At 42.3% G+C, this 14469-nt stretch overlaps 5 non-coding genes across 5 annotated transcripts; all 5 read left to right on the top strand.

The window, feature by feature from the left end:
• The first annotated feature begins 3736 nt into the window (after positions 1-3736).
• On the top strand, positions 3737-3926 carry LOC141229155 (U2 spliceosomal RNA). Its single transcript, XR_012295900.1, has one exon. It is a non-coding gene; the product is annotated as a U2 spliceosomal RNA (small nuclear RNA).
• Positions 3927-5044: 1118 nt separating this feature from the next.
• On the top strand, positions 5045-5235 carry LOC141229200 (U2 spliceosomal RNA). The gene has a single exon (XR_012295930.1). It is a non-coding gene; the product is annotated as a U2 spliceosomal RNA (small nuclear RNA).
• A 1121-nt stretch (positions 5236-6356) lies between these two features.
• Positions 6357-6547, top strand: LOC141229199 (U2 spliceosomal RNA). The gene has a single exon (XR_012295929.1). It is a non-coding gene; the product is annotated as a U2 spliceosomal RNA (small nuclear RNA).
• A 6155-nt stretch (positions 6548-12702) lies between these two features.
• LOC141229151 (U2 spliceosomal RNA) lies at positions 12703-12893 on the top strand. The gene has a single exon (XR_012295898.1). It is a non-coding gene; the product is annotated as a U2 spliceosomal RNA (small nuclear RNA).
• A 1121-nt stretch (positions 12894-14014) lies between these two features.
• Positions 14015-14205, top strand: LOC141229198 (U2 spliceosomal RNA). Its single transcript, XR_012295928.1, has one exon. It is a non-coding gene; the product is annotated as a U2 spliceosomal RNA (small nuclear RNA).
• The last annotated feature ends 264 nt before the right edge of the window (positions 14206-14469 follow it).

Below are 14469 nucleotides of genomic sequence, written 5' to 3'. Positions count from 1 at the left end.
CAGATTTTAGTGAGCCTCAGAGGAAGATCAGAACTGCCAGAATGAGGAGTGTGGCTGGTGAAGCCAGCGGGTCGGAAACCAGCTGTTCTGTTCTGATGGCGGAGGAGGATAGTGGTGGTGCTGGATAGTGTCACCATATAATATTGTAAATGTTTTTTCTTTTTGTCCTCTTGTGAGCTTTGGTTTAGGCCAAAGGCTATTTCTTTGTGTAATTGGTGAAGGAGTAGAAGTATTATGGGATTTACCATAGTGTCCCAAAACGTAAGAGTGTTTAAAAGTAAAGTAAGAAGAGCTGCTATTTTTGAGTTTTTAGCTATGCAAAATGCATCTATTTTTTGTTTACAAGAATGTGGGGTAGTGGATGGTGTGAAAGGGGATGAATGGTCTTATGGAGCGTCTGTGTGGTCGGGGAGTGCATGTAATAAGAATGATGGTGTGGGTATTTTGGTTAAAGGAAGGGAGGTTGTTTTGAGTGATTATTTGGTTATTGAGGTGGGGAGATGTATCCTTGCTAATTTTGTATACAAGAATGTAAAGTTTTGTGTTATTAATGTTTATGCGCCAGTTGAAAAAAATGAGCGCAAAAATTTATTTGAAAAAATTAAGCTTTTTGTTCCAGGAAGAATACCTGTGGTAATTGTGGGTGATATGAACTGTGATGTGGGGAGAGTGAATGTGGATGTGTCTGGGAAAGCATTATTGGAGTTAGTGAATGATTTTGGGTTGTGTGATATACAGCGCGTGTGTAACATGAATCCTTTGTTGAACACTTTCTTTTCTGAGAGTGGTAGGGTACAATCCAGATTGGATTATTGTTTTATTTCTAAAAATATGGTTTCTGTTAATTATAGGCAGGAAAACGTTCTTTTTTCAGATCATGTGTGTATGTTGTGTGAGTTGGATATAAAAGTTGATGGAGTGTTTGGGAGAGGATTGTGGAAGTTAAATGTTAAACTGTTAGAGAATGAAGATGTGAGAAAGGAGTATGAAAGGCGGTATGAAGAATGGTGTAAGCATAAAAATGAGTTTGGGAATGTTTGTGAGTGGTGGGACTGGGTGAAGAAACAAACAAAAATGTTCTTTAAAAATTTAGGATACAAGTATGCAGCAATTAAAAGAGAGAGTTTTGTTAAACTGAACGCGCGGTTGAGCGTTTTGTATAAGTTAAGGAAAGGAGGAGTTGAGGTGGAGGAGGATATTTTAGAGGTAAAAAAGGAGATTAGTGAGTTTTTGTTGGAGAGAGGGAGAAGCATAGTGTTTAGGGCAAAGATTGATAAGATGGAGCAGGATGAGAAATGTTCTCGGTTTTTCTTTAAAAAAGTTTTTGGAAAGAAACAGAGTATGAGCGTGGTGTATGGAGCAGATGGAAGTGAGGTGAGTGGAGAGGATATGTGTGAAGAGGTGGCTAAGTTTTATGAGGATCTGTATGCAGTGAAACAGAGGGATGAATGTTTGGAGAATGATGTTTTGAGTGTGTTAGAGAGTAAGTTGAGTGAAGCAGAAAGAGAGAGAGTGATGGGTGAGGTGACTGGTGATGAGGTATGGAAGGTTATGTGTAGTATGGCTTTGAATAAGACGCCGGGGGAGGATGGCCTCCCAGTAGAATTTTATCGTGTGATGTGGGGTGTGATTGGTAAGGACTTTGTGGATGTATGTAAGTATATGTGGGGAAACATGGAGGTGACTGAGAGTATGCGTGCAGGTTTGGTTGTGTTAATTCCTAAGAAAGGGGATTTGAAAAGTCTGAGGAATTGGAGGCCAATAACGTTACTTAATTGTGATTATAAAATCTATGCAAAACTTATGGCTAATAGGATGCGTGATGTGATAGAGAGTGTGATTGGGGATGAGCAGTGTTGTGCGGTACCTGGGAGGCGGATTCATGAGTGTGTGTGTATGTTAAGAGATTGTCTATGGGATTGCATGGGTCGTAAGAAGAGTGTATTTTTGTTAAGTTTGGATTTTGAAAAGGCTTATGATAGGTTGTCGCATGGTTTTTTGTTCAGAGTGTTGTTAAAAATGGGTTTTCCGGCTGATTTTGTTGGGCGAGTGAGAAGTTTGTATGCGGGTGTTTATAGCTGTGTTTTAATGAATGGGTATGTGGGTAGGAAAGTGAATGTGTTTTCGGGTGTGCGACAGGGGTGTCCTTTGTCCCCTGTAGCATTTATTTGTGCAATTGAGCCATTGTTGTGTATGCTGAGGAAAGATAAGGTAATTCGTGGTGTGCAAGTGCCGGGAGGTGGAGGAAAAGAATGGAAGGTGAGTGGTTATATGGATGACGTGTGTGTATTATGTGATTCTGAATGTTCGGTGAGGCGGGTGAAGTTGTTAGTGTCTATTTTTTGTGGTGCATCTGCGTTTAAAGTGAATTGGGAAAAGAGTGAGTGTAAGGGTTTTGGAGGCGGAAGTTTAAGTAGGGATGTAGGTGTGAATGTAGTGAATGGACCTATTAAAGTTTTGGGTGTGAAGTTTTCAGAGAGTTTGGATGGGAAAGAAAGTTGGGATGATGCGAAAGGAAAAGTTGAGCAGAAGTTGAATTTTTGGAAATTGAGGAGTTTATCCTTTTTTGGGAAGATTTTAATTGTTAAGAGTGTGGTGTTGCCAATATTTTTATATATTGCGGTAGTATTTCCACCAGGATATATGTGTATGAGAAGCTTGAATAGAATTTTATTTGTTTTTTTGTGGAACTCGAAAATGGAGAGAGCTAGGAGAGAAATTTTGGTTAAAAGAGTGGAAAAAGGTGGTTTGGGTTTTCCGAATTTGGACGTGTTTTTTGGTGTGAATATCGTTGTGTTTGTTTTGAAAGTGATTAGGGCGGATGGAAAGTTTTCATCTATGTGTAGGTATTTATTTGGAGCGTATTTGTTTCGTTTAAAGTGGCAAGAAAGGGATTTGCGATGTCCGATTGCTTTTGAGGTGCCTGTATGGTATGTGTGGGTTTATAAGTTTTTGGTGAGGTATGAACTGTGTGATGCAGATGTGAGATTGCTGGAGAATAAGAAGGCTGTGTATAGGATGATTGAATGTAGAGAGGTAGAATGTGGAATAAATATGGTTAGGGGTGGTGATGTGCAGAAGGTTTGGAAGAAAGTGCGGATGAGTGGTATGACCAACAAACAGAGTGAAGTTGTGTGGCAGTCTTTACATGGAGTATTACCTGTGAGAGAGTTTCAGAGGAATAGAGGTTTGGTGAGGAGTGAAATGTGTCCAAGAAATGGCTGTGGTGGAAGGGAAAGTGTGTTGCATGTTTTTTGGAATTGCCAGTATGCTAGAGATGTGATTGGGAGAATGGGGCCTTTGTGTAAAGAATTGTGTGGTGTGAATTTGTTGTCTTTTGAGTTGTTTATGTTTGGTTTGGGAATATGTGATGGGACGAAGGAAAGAGTCTTGTGGTTGATGCTTGCATGTATAAAGGAAGTGTTATGGGATGTGAGGAATGTGTATGTGTTTAAAAGGAAGGAAATTGCTGTAAAGGATAGTGTGAAGGTGATTTTGGGGAAGATGTATGTGTGTTTCCTATGGGACAAAAAGAGGAGAGGGGAAGTGGATGCGGAGGGAATATGGAAAGATAAAAAGTGGAGATATATTTTTAGTACCTCTTGATTTTTGTTATTGTTGTTTTGAAATATGAAATAAATATTTCCGATGATGATGGGGACAGCAAATTGCGTATTGGATTTGACGCAGCTGTTTTGATGGAATTTTCCTTTGTCTGGTTTCCATAGACTGTGGAATTTCCTCGTCTGAGGAGAAAAAAAAAAAAAAAAAAATCTGTTCTTATCAGTTTAATATCTGATACGTCCCCTATCTGGGGACCATATATTAAATGGATTTTTAGAACAGGGAGATGGAAAAAGAGCTTGCTCTGTCCACTCCACGCATTGACCTGGTATTGCAGTATCTCCAGGACCGGTGCACCCCTTGTTTAATGCAGTTTCTAAAATCAGAAAGAATTGAATTCAATGTTTTTTGTTCATTTTGCTTGTTTGTCGGATTTTGGGATGGACTCTTTGGCTTTGCTTTTCTTCTCCTCATTGGATTTTTCATGTTCAAAGTTGCAGAAGCCAGATTACAAGCTCATTTTGGTTCAACCTCAGCAACTGTGCATTGCATTGCCATGTAATGTAATGAAATGCTATCTTTCTAGCTCTCCCTTTTTACTTCCTTTTGGATAAACAGACATATTAGGCAAGCATTTTGGAGCTTTCACCTAAATAACTACAGGTGGTGAGATAAGCTGCACAATATAATTGACCTTTCAGTATATTGTTGCACACACACCATCTATTTAGCAAATGCCCTTGTTATCAACAGCAGCCTTTTAAACTCACCTGAGCTAACAGGTATGTGCGCTGGTTACTCTGCTGCGCTTAAAATTTCTGTTTGGGTTTGCTACAATGCCTTTTCTGAAACGTTGTCTCCCTCTGCTGGAACACTGACTTCTTTCATTTAATGCCTGCAGACTATAAAAGAGAACCCAACCCAAAAAGTTTGGTTGATTAGTCTGTGGCATTCTGTTAAACTGTTGCTTATGGCGGTCTCTGTGAGCTTCTCAGCGACATTCAGCCAGCCAGGTATCCTGCCTGCAGTAGATGGAATGTGGCAATGGAACGCTGGCTGCGCGTGTCATAATAGGCTCTGAGCCTTTATATACCTGTGCACAGCAGCAGCCACCTTCAGTCTGCTGCTGGACAGCCAGCAGCAGCAGCAGCAGCAGGAGAGGTATGTAATCAGCAGCCCTCCTGCTAAGGGTAGACAGCTGCTCGTTCCACCCCACCCCCCGCCTTAATTGGTTCTCCTCCCTTCCAACGGTGTTGAGGCGGGTGGGAACAGCAGGGGGTGAAGGTGCTGTGTTTAAAGAGGTGGAGTTATGCAGATCTAAAATGCGTGGATTGCAGCAGCAGCAAGCCGAAAAGTGCAGTCATGTAAGGGATCTAGAGGTTGACAACATGTCTTCTTAACGGGAGTCCAGGAGCTCATCTCCACAAATGGACTTTTCAGGATCCTTGGGTGGCTCCGTAGTTTGAAACCAATTCTGGTTATCGCTTCTCGGCCTTTTGGCTAAGATCAAGTGTAGTATCTGTTCTTATCAGTTTAATATCTGATACGTCCCCTATCTGGGGACCATATATTAAATGGATTTTTAGAACAGGGAGATGGAAAAAGAGCTTGCTCTGTCCACTCCACGCATTGACCTGGTATTGCAGTATCTCCAGGACCGGTGCACCCCTTCTTTAATGCAGTTTCTAAAATCAGAAAGAATTGAATTCAATGTTTTTTGTTCATTTTGCTTGTTTGTCGGATTTTGGGATGGACTCTTTGGCTTTGCTTTTCTTCTCCTCATTGGATTTTTCATGTTCAAAGTTGCAGAAGCCAGATTACAAGCTCATTTTGGTTCAACTTCAGCAACTGTGCATTGCATTGCCATGTAATGTAATGAAATGCTATCTTTCTAGCTCTCCCTTTTTACTTCCTTTTGGATAAACAGACATATTAGGCAAGCATTTTGGAGCTTTCACCTAAATAACTACAGGTGGTGAGATAAGCTGCACAATATAATTGACCTTTCAGTATATTGTTGCACACACACCATCTATTTAGCAAATGCCCTTGTTATCAACAGCAGCCTTTTAAACTCACCTGAGCTAACAGGTATGTGCGCTGGTTACTCTGCTGCGCTTAAAATTTCTTTTTTGGTTTGCTACAATGCCTTTTCTGAAACGTTGTCTCCCTCTGCTGGAACACTGACTTCTTTCATTTAATGCCTGCAGACTATAAAAGAGAACCCAACCCAAAAAGTTTGGTTGATTAGTCTGTAGCATTCTGTTAAACTGTTGCTTATGGCGGTCTCTGTGAGCTTCTCAGCGACATTCAGCCAGCCAGGTATCCTGCCTGCAGTAGATGGAATGTGGCAATGGAACGCTGGCTGCGCGTGTCATAATAGGCTCTGAGCCTTTATATACCTGTGCACAGCAGCAGCCACCTTCAGTCTGCTGCTGGACAGCCAGCAGCAGCAGCAGCAGCAGCAGGAGAGGTATGTAATCAGGAGCCCTCCTGCTAAGGGTAGACAGCTGCTCGTTCCACCCCACCCCCCGCCTTAATTGGTTCTCCTCCCTTCCAACGGTGTTGAGGCGGGTGGGAACAGCAGGGGGTGAAGGTGCTGTGTTTAAAGAGGTGGAGTTATGCAGATCTAAAATGCGTGGATTGCAGCAGCAGCAAGCCGAAAAGTGCAGGCATGTAAGGGATCTAGAGGTTGACAACATGTCTTCTTAACGGGAGTCCAGGAGCTCATCTCCACAAATGGACTTTTCAGGATCCTTGGGTGGCTCCGTAGTTTGAAACCAATTCTGGTTATCGCTTCTCGGCCTTTTGGCTAAGATCAAGTGTAGTATCTGTTCTTATCAGTTTAATATCTGATACGTCCCCTATCTGGGGACCATATATTAAATGGATTTTTAGAACAGGGAGATGGAAAAAGAGCTTGCTCTGTCCACTCCACGCATTGACCTGGTATTGCAGTATCTCCAGGACCGGTGCACCCCTTCTTTAATGCAGTTTCTAAAATCAGAAAGAATTGAATTCAATGTTTTTTGTTCATTTTGCTTGTTTGTCGGATTTGGGGATGGACTCTTTGGCTTTGCTTTTCTTCTCCTCATTGGATTTTTCATGTTCAAAGTTGCAGAAGCCAGATTACAAGCTCATTTTGGTTCAACTTCAGCAACTGTGCATTGCATTGCCATGTAATGTGATGCAATGCTATCTTTCTAGCTCTCCCTTTTTACTTCCTTTTGGATAAACAGACATATTAGGCAAGCATTTTGGAGCTTTCACCTAAATAACTACAGGTGGTGAGATAAGCTGCACAATATAATTGACCTTTCAGTATATTGTTGCACACACACCATCTATTTAGCAAATGCCCTTGTTATCAACAGCAGCCTTTTAAACTCACCTGAGCTAACAGGTATGTGCGCTGGTTACTCTGCTGCGCTTAAAATTTCTTTTTTGGTTTGCTACAATGCCTTTTCTGAAACGTTGTCTCCTTCTGCTGGAACACTGACTTCTTTCATTTACTGCCTGCAGACTATAAAAGAGAACCCAACCCAAAAAGTTTGGTTGATTAGTCTGTGGCATTCTGTTAAACTGTTGCTTATGGCGGTCTCTATGAGCTTCTCAGCGACATTCAGCCAGCCAGGTATCCTGCCTGCAGTAGATGGAATGTGGCAATGGAACGCTGGCTGCGCGTGTCATAATAGGCTCTGAGCCTTTATATACCTGTGCACAGCAGCAGCCACCTTCAGTCTGCTGCTGGACAGCCAGCAGCAGCAGCAGCAGGAGAGGTATGTAATCAGGAGCCCTCCTGCTAAGGGTAGACAGCTGCTCGTTCCACCCCACCCCCCGCCTTAATTGGTTCTCCTCCCTTCCAACGGTGTTGAGGCGGGTGGGAACAGCAGGGGGTGAAGGTGCTGTGTTTAAAGAGGTGGAGTTATGCAGATCTAAAACGCGTGGATTGCAGCAGCAGCAAGCCGAAAAGTGCAGGCATGTAAGGGATCTAGAGGTTGACAACATGTCTTCTTAACGGGAGTCCAGGAGCTCATCTCCACAAATGGACTTTTCAGGATCCTTGGGTGGCTCCGTGGTTTGAAACCAATTCTGGTTATCGCTTCTCGGCCTTTTGGCTGCGATCGTATGACTGTACCTTGATTGGTGCGAGTCTCCTGGAGGAATCCGGACCCTTTTGTGGAGGATTTTCTGCTTTTTCCTGTGGTATTCCATACCGACAGAATCCAAGATGTCTTTTGTGAAGAACACCATCCGTTTGTCCGTGGATCCATCTGACCAGATCAAGAACAACGTGGTTTTCATTGTCCAAGACATCGTTGAAGGCAAAGCTGGAGCAAGACGTTCTGGGATCTTCAGTGTCAACGAATTTTCACGTCAAGGTAATTATGACGTTACCTTTATGGACCAGGATGTTTGCCTTAATGTCTTTGAATGGCTCCGTGGTCACTCTAGTGACCCCTGCTTGGAAGGAGTTAGATGGGAACCTTTGTTTGGTCTGCAAGAAAAGGAGGTGACTGTGACTGTCTATAACCCTTTTACAGACCCTGAGCTGCTGGAGTGCTTCCTCTCTCGCTACTGTGAATATGTGCGGAAGGGAGTGAAGCAAGTCAATTGTCTAGGAATCTTTAACTGTCAGTATAAATTCCGTGTGAAATTGAAAAGGGATCCTGACAGTGTGGGGGGCTTTAGACACCCTCCATCAAATTTTTCCGTTGCAGGCCATAGAGGTTTCCTCTTTTACCCAGGCCAGCCCATGTTTTGCCGTAGATGCTTTTCTTTCGGACATACCATGGTAACATGCCTTAAAGGGCAGTGTTGCCGAAATTGCAGAAAGGAGGGGCATATGGCCAACCAGTGTCCAGAGGCCAAGTCCTGTGATGTCTGTGGGAGTAGTGATCACATGTATAAGGACTGTCCTATGAGTGCACCTAGACGTTCTGATAAAGAACAGAAGGAGGAGGAGCTGGAGAGGAGGCAGATGGCAAGCGCACTGAAAGTGCTGGAAAGATTGGAGAGGGAGGAGAGAGAGGGAAGGAGGCGGGAAACTGGTAGAGCCTCTCCCTCTACGGCGCCAGAGGAGGTGTCCCTGAGACCATGTTCTTCTTCTGCTGAAGAAATGAGGAAGAAGCGGAGGGAAGAAAAGGAGTTCTGGAGGGAAGTGGCAAAGGTGGAGAAAAAGGCAGTGTCTGCGAGAATATCTAGGAAAGTGGTGGAAGCAGAGCTGCCTGAGATGATGACTTTTGGAGAGGCAATGGACGCAACAGGATGTGAAGTGCAAATCTCGGAACCCGACAGTCCTGAACACCCTTCGGGTCCTGAAAACACTGAAGATTTTTCTTCGGAGGATGATAGGGGTGCAAAGAAGAGTCGTAGGGAGGATGGTGGGGGCAGTGATGATGCAGATTTTAGTGAGCCTCAGAGGAAGATCAGAACTGCCAGAATGAGGAGTGTGGCTGGTGAAGCCAGCGGGTCGGAAACCAGCTGTTCTGTTCTGATGGCGGAGGAGGATAGTGGTGGTGCTGGATAGTGTCACCATATAATATTGTAAATGTTTTTTCTTTTTGTCCTCTTGTGAGCTTTGGTTTAGGCCAAAGGCTATTTCTTTGTGTAATTGGTGAAGGAGTAGAAGTATTATGGGATTTACCATAGTGTCCCAAAACGTAAGAGTGTTTAAAAGTAAAGTAAGAAGAGCTGCTATTTTTGAGTTTTTAGCTATGCAAAATGCATCTATTTTTTGTTTACAAGAATGTGGGGTAGTGGATGGTGTGAAAGGGGATGAATGGTCTTATGGAGCGTCTGTGTGGTCGGGGAGTGCATGTAATAAGAATGATGGTGTGGGTATTTTGGTTAAAGGAAGGGAGGTTGTTTTGAGTGATTATTTGGTTATTGAGGTGGGGAGATGTATCCTTGCTAATTTTGTATACAAGAATGTAAAGTTTTGTGTTATTAATGTTTATGCGCCAGTTGAAAAAAATGAGCGCAAAAATTTATTTGAAAAAATTAAGCTTTTTGTTCCAGGAAGAATACCTGTGGTAATTGTGGGTGATATGAACTGTGATGTGGGGAGAGTGAATGTGGATGTGTCTGGGAAAGCATTATTGGAGTTAGTGAATGATTTTGGGTTGTGTGATATACAGCGCGTGTGTAACATGAATCCTTTGTTGAACACTTTCTTTTCTGAGAGTGGTAGGGTACAATCCAGATTGGATTATTGTTTTATTTCTAAAAATATGGTTTCTGTTAATTATAGGCAGGAAAACGTTCTTTTTTCAGATCATGTGTGTATGTTGTGTGAGTTGGATATAAAAGTTGATGGAGTGTTTGTGAGAGGATTGTGGAAGTTAAATGTTAAACTGTTAGAGAATGAAGATGTGAGAAAGGAGTATGAAAGGCGGTATGAAGAATGGTGTAAGCATAAAAATGAGTTTGGGAATGTTTGTGAGTGGTGGGACTGGGTGAAGAAACAAACAAAAATGTTCTTTAAAAATTTAGGATACAAGTATGCAGCAATTAAAAGAGAGAGTTTTGTTAAACTGAACGCGCGGTTGAGCGTTTTGTATAAGTTAAGGGAAGGAGGAGTTGAGGTGGAGGAGGATATTTTAGAGGTAAAAAAGGAGATTAGTGAGTTTTTGTTGGAGAGAGGGAGAAGCATAGTGTTTAGGGCAAAGATTGATAAGATGGAGCAGGATGAGAAATGTTCTCGGTTTTTCTTTAAAAAAGTTTTTGGAAAGAAACAGAGTATGAGCGTGGTGTATGGAGCAGATGGAAGTGAGGTGAGTGGAGAGGATATGTGTGAAGAGGTGGCTAAGTTTTATGAGGATCTGTATGCAGTGAAACAGAGGGATGAATGTTTGGAGAATGATGTTTTGAGTGTGTTAGAGAGTAAGTTGAGTGAAGCAGAAAGAGAGAGAGTGATGGGTGAGGTGACTGGTGATGAGGTATGGAAGGTTATGTGTAGTATGGCTTTGAATAAGACGCCGGGGGAGGATGGCCTCCCAGTAGAATTTTATCGTGTGATGTGGGGTGTGATTGGTAAGGACTTTGTGGATGTATGTAAGTATATGTGGGGAAACATGGAGGTGGCTGAGAGTATGCGTGCAGGTATGGTTGTGTTAATTCCTAAGAAAGGGGATTTGAAAAGTCTGAGGAATTGGAGGCCAATAACGTTACTTAATTGTGATTATAAAATCTATGCAAAACTTATGGCTAATAGGATGCGTGATGTGATAGAGAGTGTGATTGGGGATGAGCAGTGTTGTGCGGTACCTGGGAGGCGGATTCACGAGTGTGTGTGTATGTTAAGAGATTGTCTATGGGATTGCATGGGTCGTAAGAAGAGTGTATTTTTGTTAAGTTTGGATTTTGAAAAGGCTTATGATAGGTTGTCGCATGGTTTTTTGTTCAGAGTGTTGTTAAAAATGGGTTTTCCGGCTGATTTTGTTGGGCGAGTGAGAAGTTTGTATGCGGGTGTTTATAGCTGTGTTTTAATGAATGGGTATGTGGGTAGGAAAGTGAATGTGTTTTCGGGTGTGCGACAGGGGTGTCCTTTGTCCCCTGTAGCATTTATTTGTGCAATTGAGCCATTGTTGTGTATGCTGAGGAAAGATAAGGTAATTCGTGGTGTGCAAGTGCCGGGAGGTGGAGGAAAAGAATGGAAGGTGAGTGGTTATATGGATGACGTGTGTGTATTATGTGATTCTGAATGTTCGGTGAGGCGGGTGAAGTTGTTAGTGTCTATTTTTTGTGGTGCATCTGCGTTTAAAGTGAATTGGGAAAAGAGTGAGTGTAAGGGTTTTGGAGGCGGAAGTTTAAGTAGGGATGTAGGTGTGAATGTAGTGAATGGACCTATTAAAGTTTTGGGTGTGAAGTTTTCAGAGAGTTTGGATGGGAAAGAAAGTTGGGATGATGCGAAAGGAAAAGTTGAGCAGAAGTTGAATTTTTGGAAATTGAGGAGTTTATCCTTTTTTGGGAAGATTTTAATTGTTAAGAGTGTGGTGTTGCCAATATTTTTATATATTGCGGTAGTATTTCCACCAGGATATATGTGTATGAGAAGCTTGAATAGAATTTTATTTGTTTTTTTGTGGAACTCGAAAATGGAGAGAGCTAGGAGAGAAATTTTGGTTAAAAGAGTGGAAAAAGGTGGTTTGGGTTTTCCGAATTTGGACGTGTTTTTTGGTGTGAATATCGTTGTGTTTGTTTTGAAAGTGATTAGGGCGGATGGAAAGTTTTCATCTATGTGTAGGTATTTATTTGGAGCGTATTTGTTTCGTTTAAAGTGGCAAGAAAGGGATTTGCGATGTCCGATTGCTTTTGAGGTGCCTGTATGGTATGTGTGGGTTTATAAGTTTTTGGTGAGGTATGAACTGTGTGATGCAGATGTGAGATTGCTGGAGAATAAGAAGGCTGTGTATAGGATGATTGAATGTAGAGAGGTAGAATGTGGAATAAATATGGTTAGGGGTGGTGATGTGCAGAAGGTTTGGAAGAAAGTGCGGATGAGTGGTATGACCAACAAACAGAGTGAAGTTGTGTGGCAGTCTTTACATGGAGTATTACCTGTGAGAGAGTTTCAGAGGAATAGAGGTTTGGTGAGGAGTGAAATGTGTCCAAGAAATGGCTGTGGTGGAAGGGAAAGTGTGTTGCATGTTTTTTGGAATTGCCAGTATGCTAGAGATGTGATTGGGAGAATGGGGCCTTTGTGTAAAGAATTGTGTGGTGTGAATTTGTTGTCTTTTGAGTTGTTTATGTTTGGTTTGGGAATATGTGATGGGACGAAGGAAAGAGTCTTGTGGTTGATGCTTGCATGTATAAAGGAAGTGTTATGGGATGTGAGGAATGTGTACGTGTTTAAAAGGAAGGAAATTGCTGTAAAGGATAGTGTGAAGGTGATTTTGGGGAAGATGTATGTGTGTTTCCTATGGGACAAAAAGAGGAGAGGGGAAGTGGATGCGGAGGGAATATGGAAAGTTAAAAAGTGGAGATATATTGTTAGTACCTCTTGATTTTTGTTATTGTTGTTTTGAAATATGAAATAAATATTTCCGATGATCATGGGGACAGCAAATTGCGTATTGGATTTGACGCAGCTGTTTTGATGGAATTTTCCTTTGTCTGGTTTCCATAGACTGTGGAATTTCCTCGTCTGAGGAGAAAAAAAAAAATAAAAAAAATCTGTTCTTATCAGTTTAATATCTGATACGTCCCCTATCTGGGGACCATATATTAAATGGATTTTTAGAACAGGGAGATGGAAAAAGAGCTTGCTCTGTCCACTCCACGCATTGACCTGGTATTGCAGTATCTCCAGGACCGGTGCACCCCTTCTTTAATGCAGTTTCTAAAATCACCAGAAAGAATTGAATTCAATGTTTTTTGTTCATTTTGCTTGTTTGTCGGATTTTGGGATGGACTCTTTGGCTTTGCTTTTCTTCTCCTCATTGGATTTTTCATGTTCAAAGTTGCAGAAGCCAGATTACAAGCTCATTTTGGTTCAACTTCAGCAACTGTGCATTGCATTGCCATGTAATGTAATGAAATGCTATCTTTCTAGCTCTCCCTTTTTACTTCCTTTTGGATAAACAGACATATTAGGCAAGCATTTTGGAGCTTTCACCTAAATAACTACAGGTGGTGAGATAAGCTGCACAATATAATTGACCTTTCAGTATATTGTTGCACACACACCATCTATTTAGCAAATGCCCTTGTTATCAACAGCAGCCTTTTAAACTCACCTGAGCTAACAGGTATGTGCGCTGGTTACTCTGCTGCGCTTAAAATTTCTTTTTTGGTTTGCTACAATGCCTTTTCTGAAACGTTGTCTCCCTCTGCTGGAACACTGACTTCTTTCATTTAATGCCTGCAGACTATAAAAGAGAACCCAACCCAAAAAGTTTGGTTGATTAGTCTGTGGCATTCTGTTAAACTGTTGCTTATGGCGGTCTCTGTGAGCTTCTCAGCGACATTCAGCCAGCCAGGTATCCTGCCTGCAGTAGATGGAATGTGGCAATGGAACGCTGGCTGCGCGTGTCATAATAGGCTCTGAGCCTTTATATACCTGTGCACAGCAGCAGCCACCTTCAGTCTGCTGCTGGACAGCCAGCAGCAGCAGCAGCAGCAGGAGAGGTATGTAATCAGCAGCCCTCCTGCTAAGGGTAGACAGCTGCTCGTTCCACCCCACCCCCCGCCTTAATTGGTTCTCCTCCCTTCCAACGGTGTTGAGGCGGGTGGGAACAGCAGGGGGTGAAGGTGCTGTGTTTAAAGAGGTGGAGTTATGCAGATCTAAAACGCGTGGATTGCAGCAGCAGCAAGCCGAAAAGTGCAGGCATGTAAGGGATCTAGAGGTTGACAACATGTCTTCTTAACGGGAGTCCAGGAGCTCATCTCCACAAATGGACTTTTCAGGATCCTTGGGTGGCTCCGTAGTTTGAAACCAATTCTGGTTATCGCTTCTCGGCCTTTTGGCTAAGATCAAGTGTAGTATCTGTTCTTATCAGTTTAATATCTGATACGTCCCCTATCTGGGGACCATATATTAAATGGATTTTTAGAACAGGGAGATGGAAAAAGAGCTTGCTCTGTCCACTCCACGCATTGACCTGGTATTGCAGTATCTCCAGGACCGGTGCACCCCTTCTTTAATGCAGTTTCTAAAATCAGAAAGAATTGAATTCAATGTTTTTTGTTCATTTTGCTTGTTTGTCGGATTTTGGGATGGACTCTTTGGCTTTGCTTTTCTTCTCCTCATTGGATTTTTCATGTTCAAAGTTGCAGAAGCCAGATTACAAGCTCATTTTGGTTCAACTTCAGCAACTGTGCATTGCATTGCCATGTAATGTAATGAAATGCTATCTTTCTAGCTCTCCCTTTTTACTTCCTTTTGGATAAACAGACATATTA

Source organism: Phyllobates terribilis, unplaced genomic scaffold (genome assembly GCF_046119375.1).
Source record: "Phyllobates terribilis strain yellow unplaced genomic scaffold, ASM4611937v1 Scaffold_455__1_contigs__length_1453912, whole genome shotgun sequence".
In the NCBI taxonomy this organism is placed as follows: Eukaryota; Metazoa; Chordata; class Amphibia; order Anura; family Dendrobatidae; genus Phyllobates; species Phyllobates terribilis.
The sequence above is the reverse complement of the archived record's forward strand: the minus strand, read 5'-3'. Positions and strand labels throughout refer to the sequence as shown.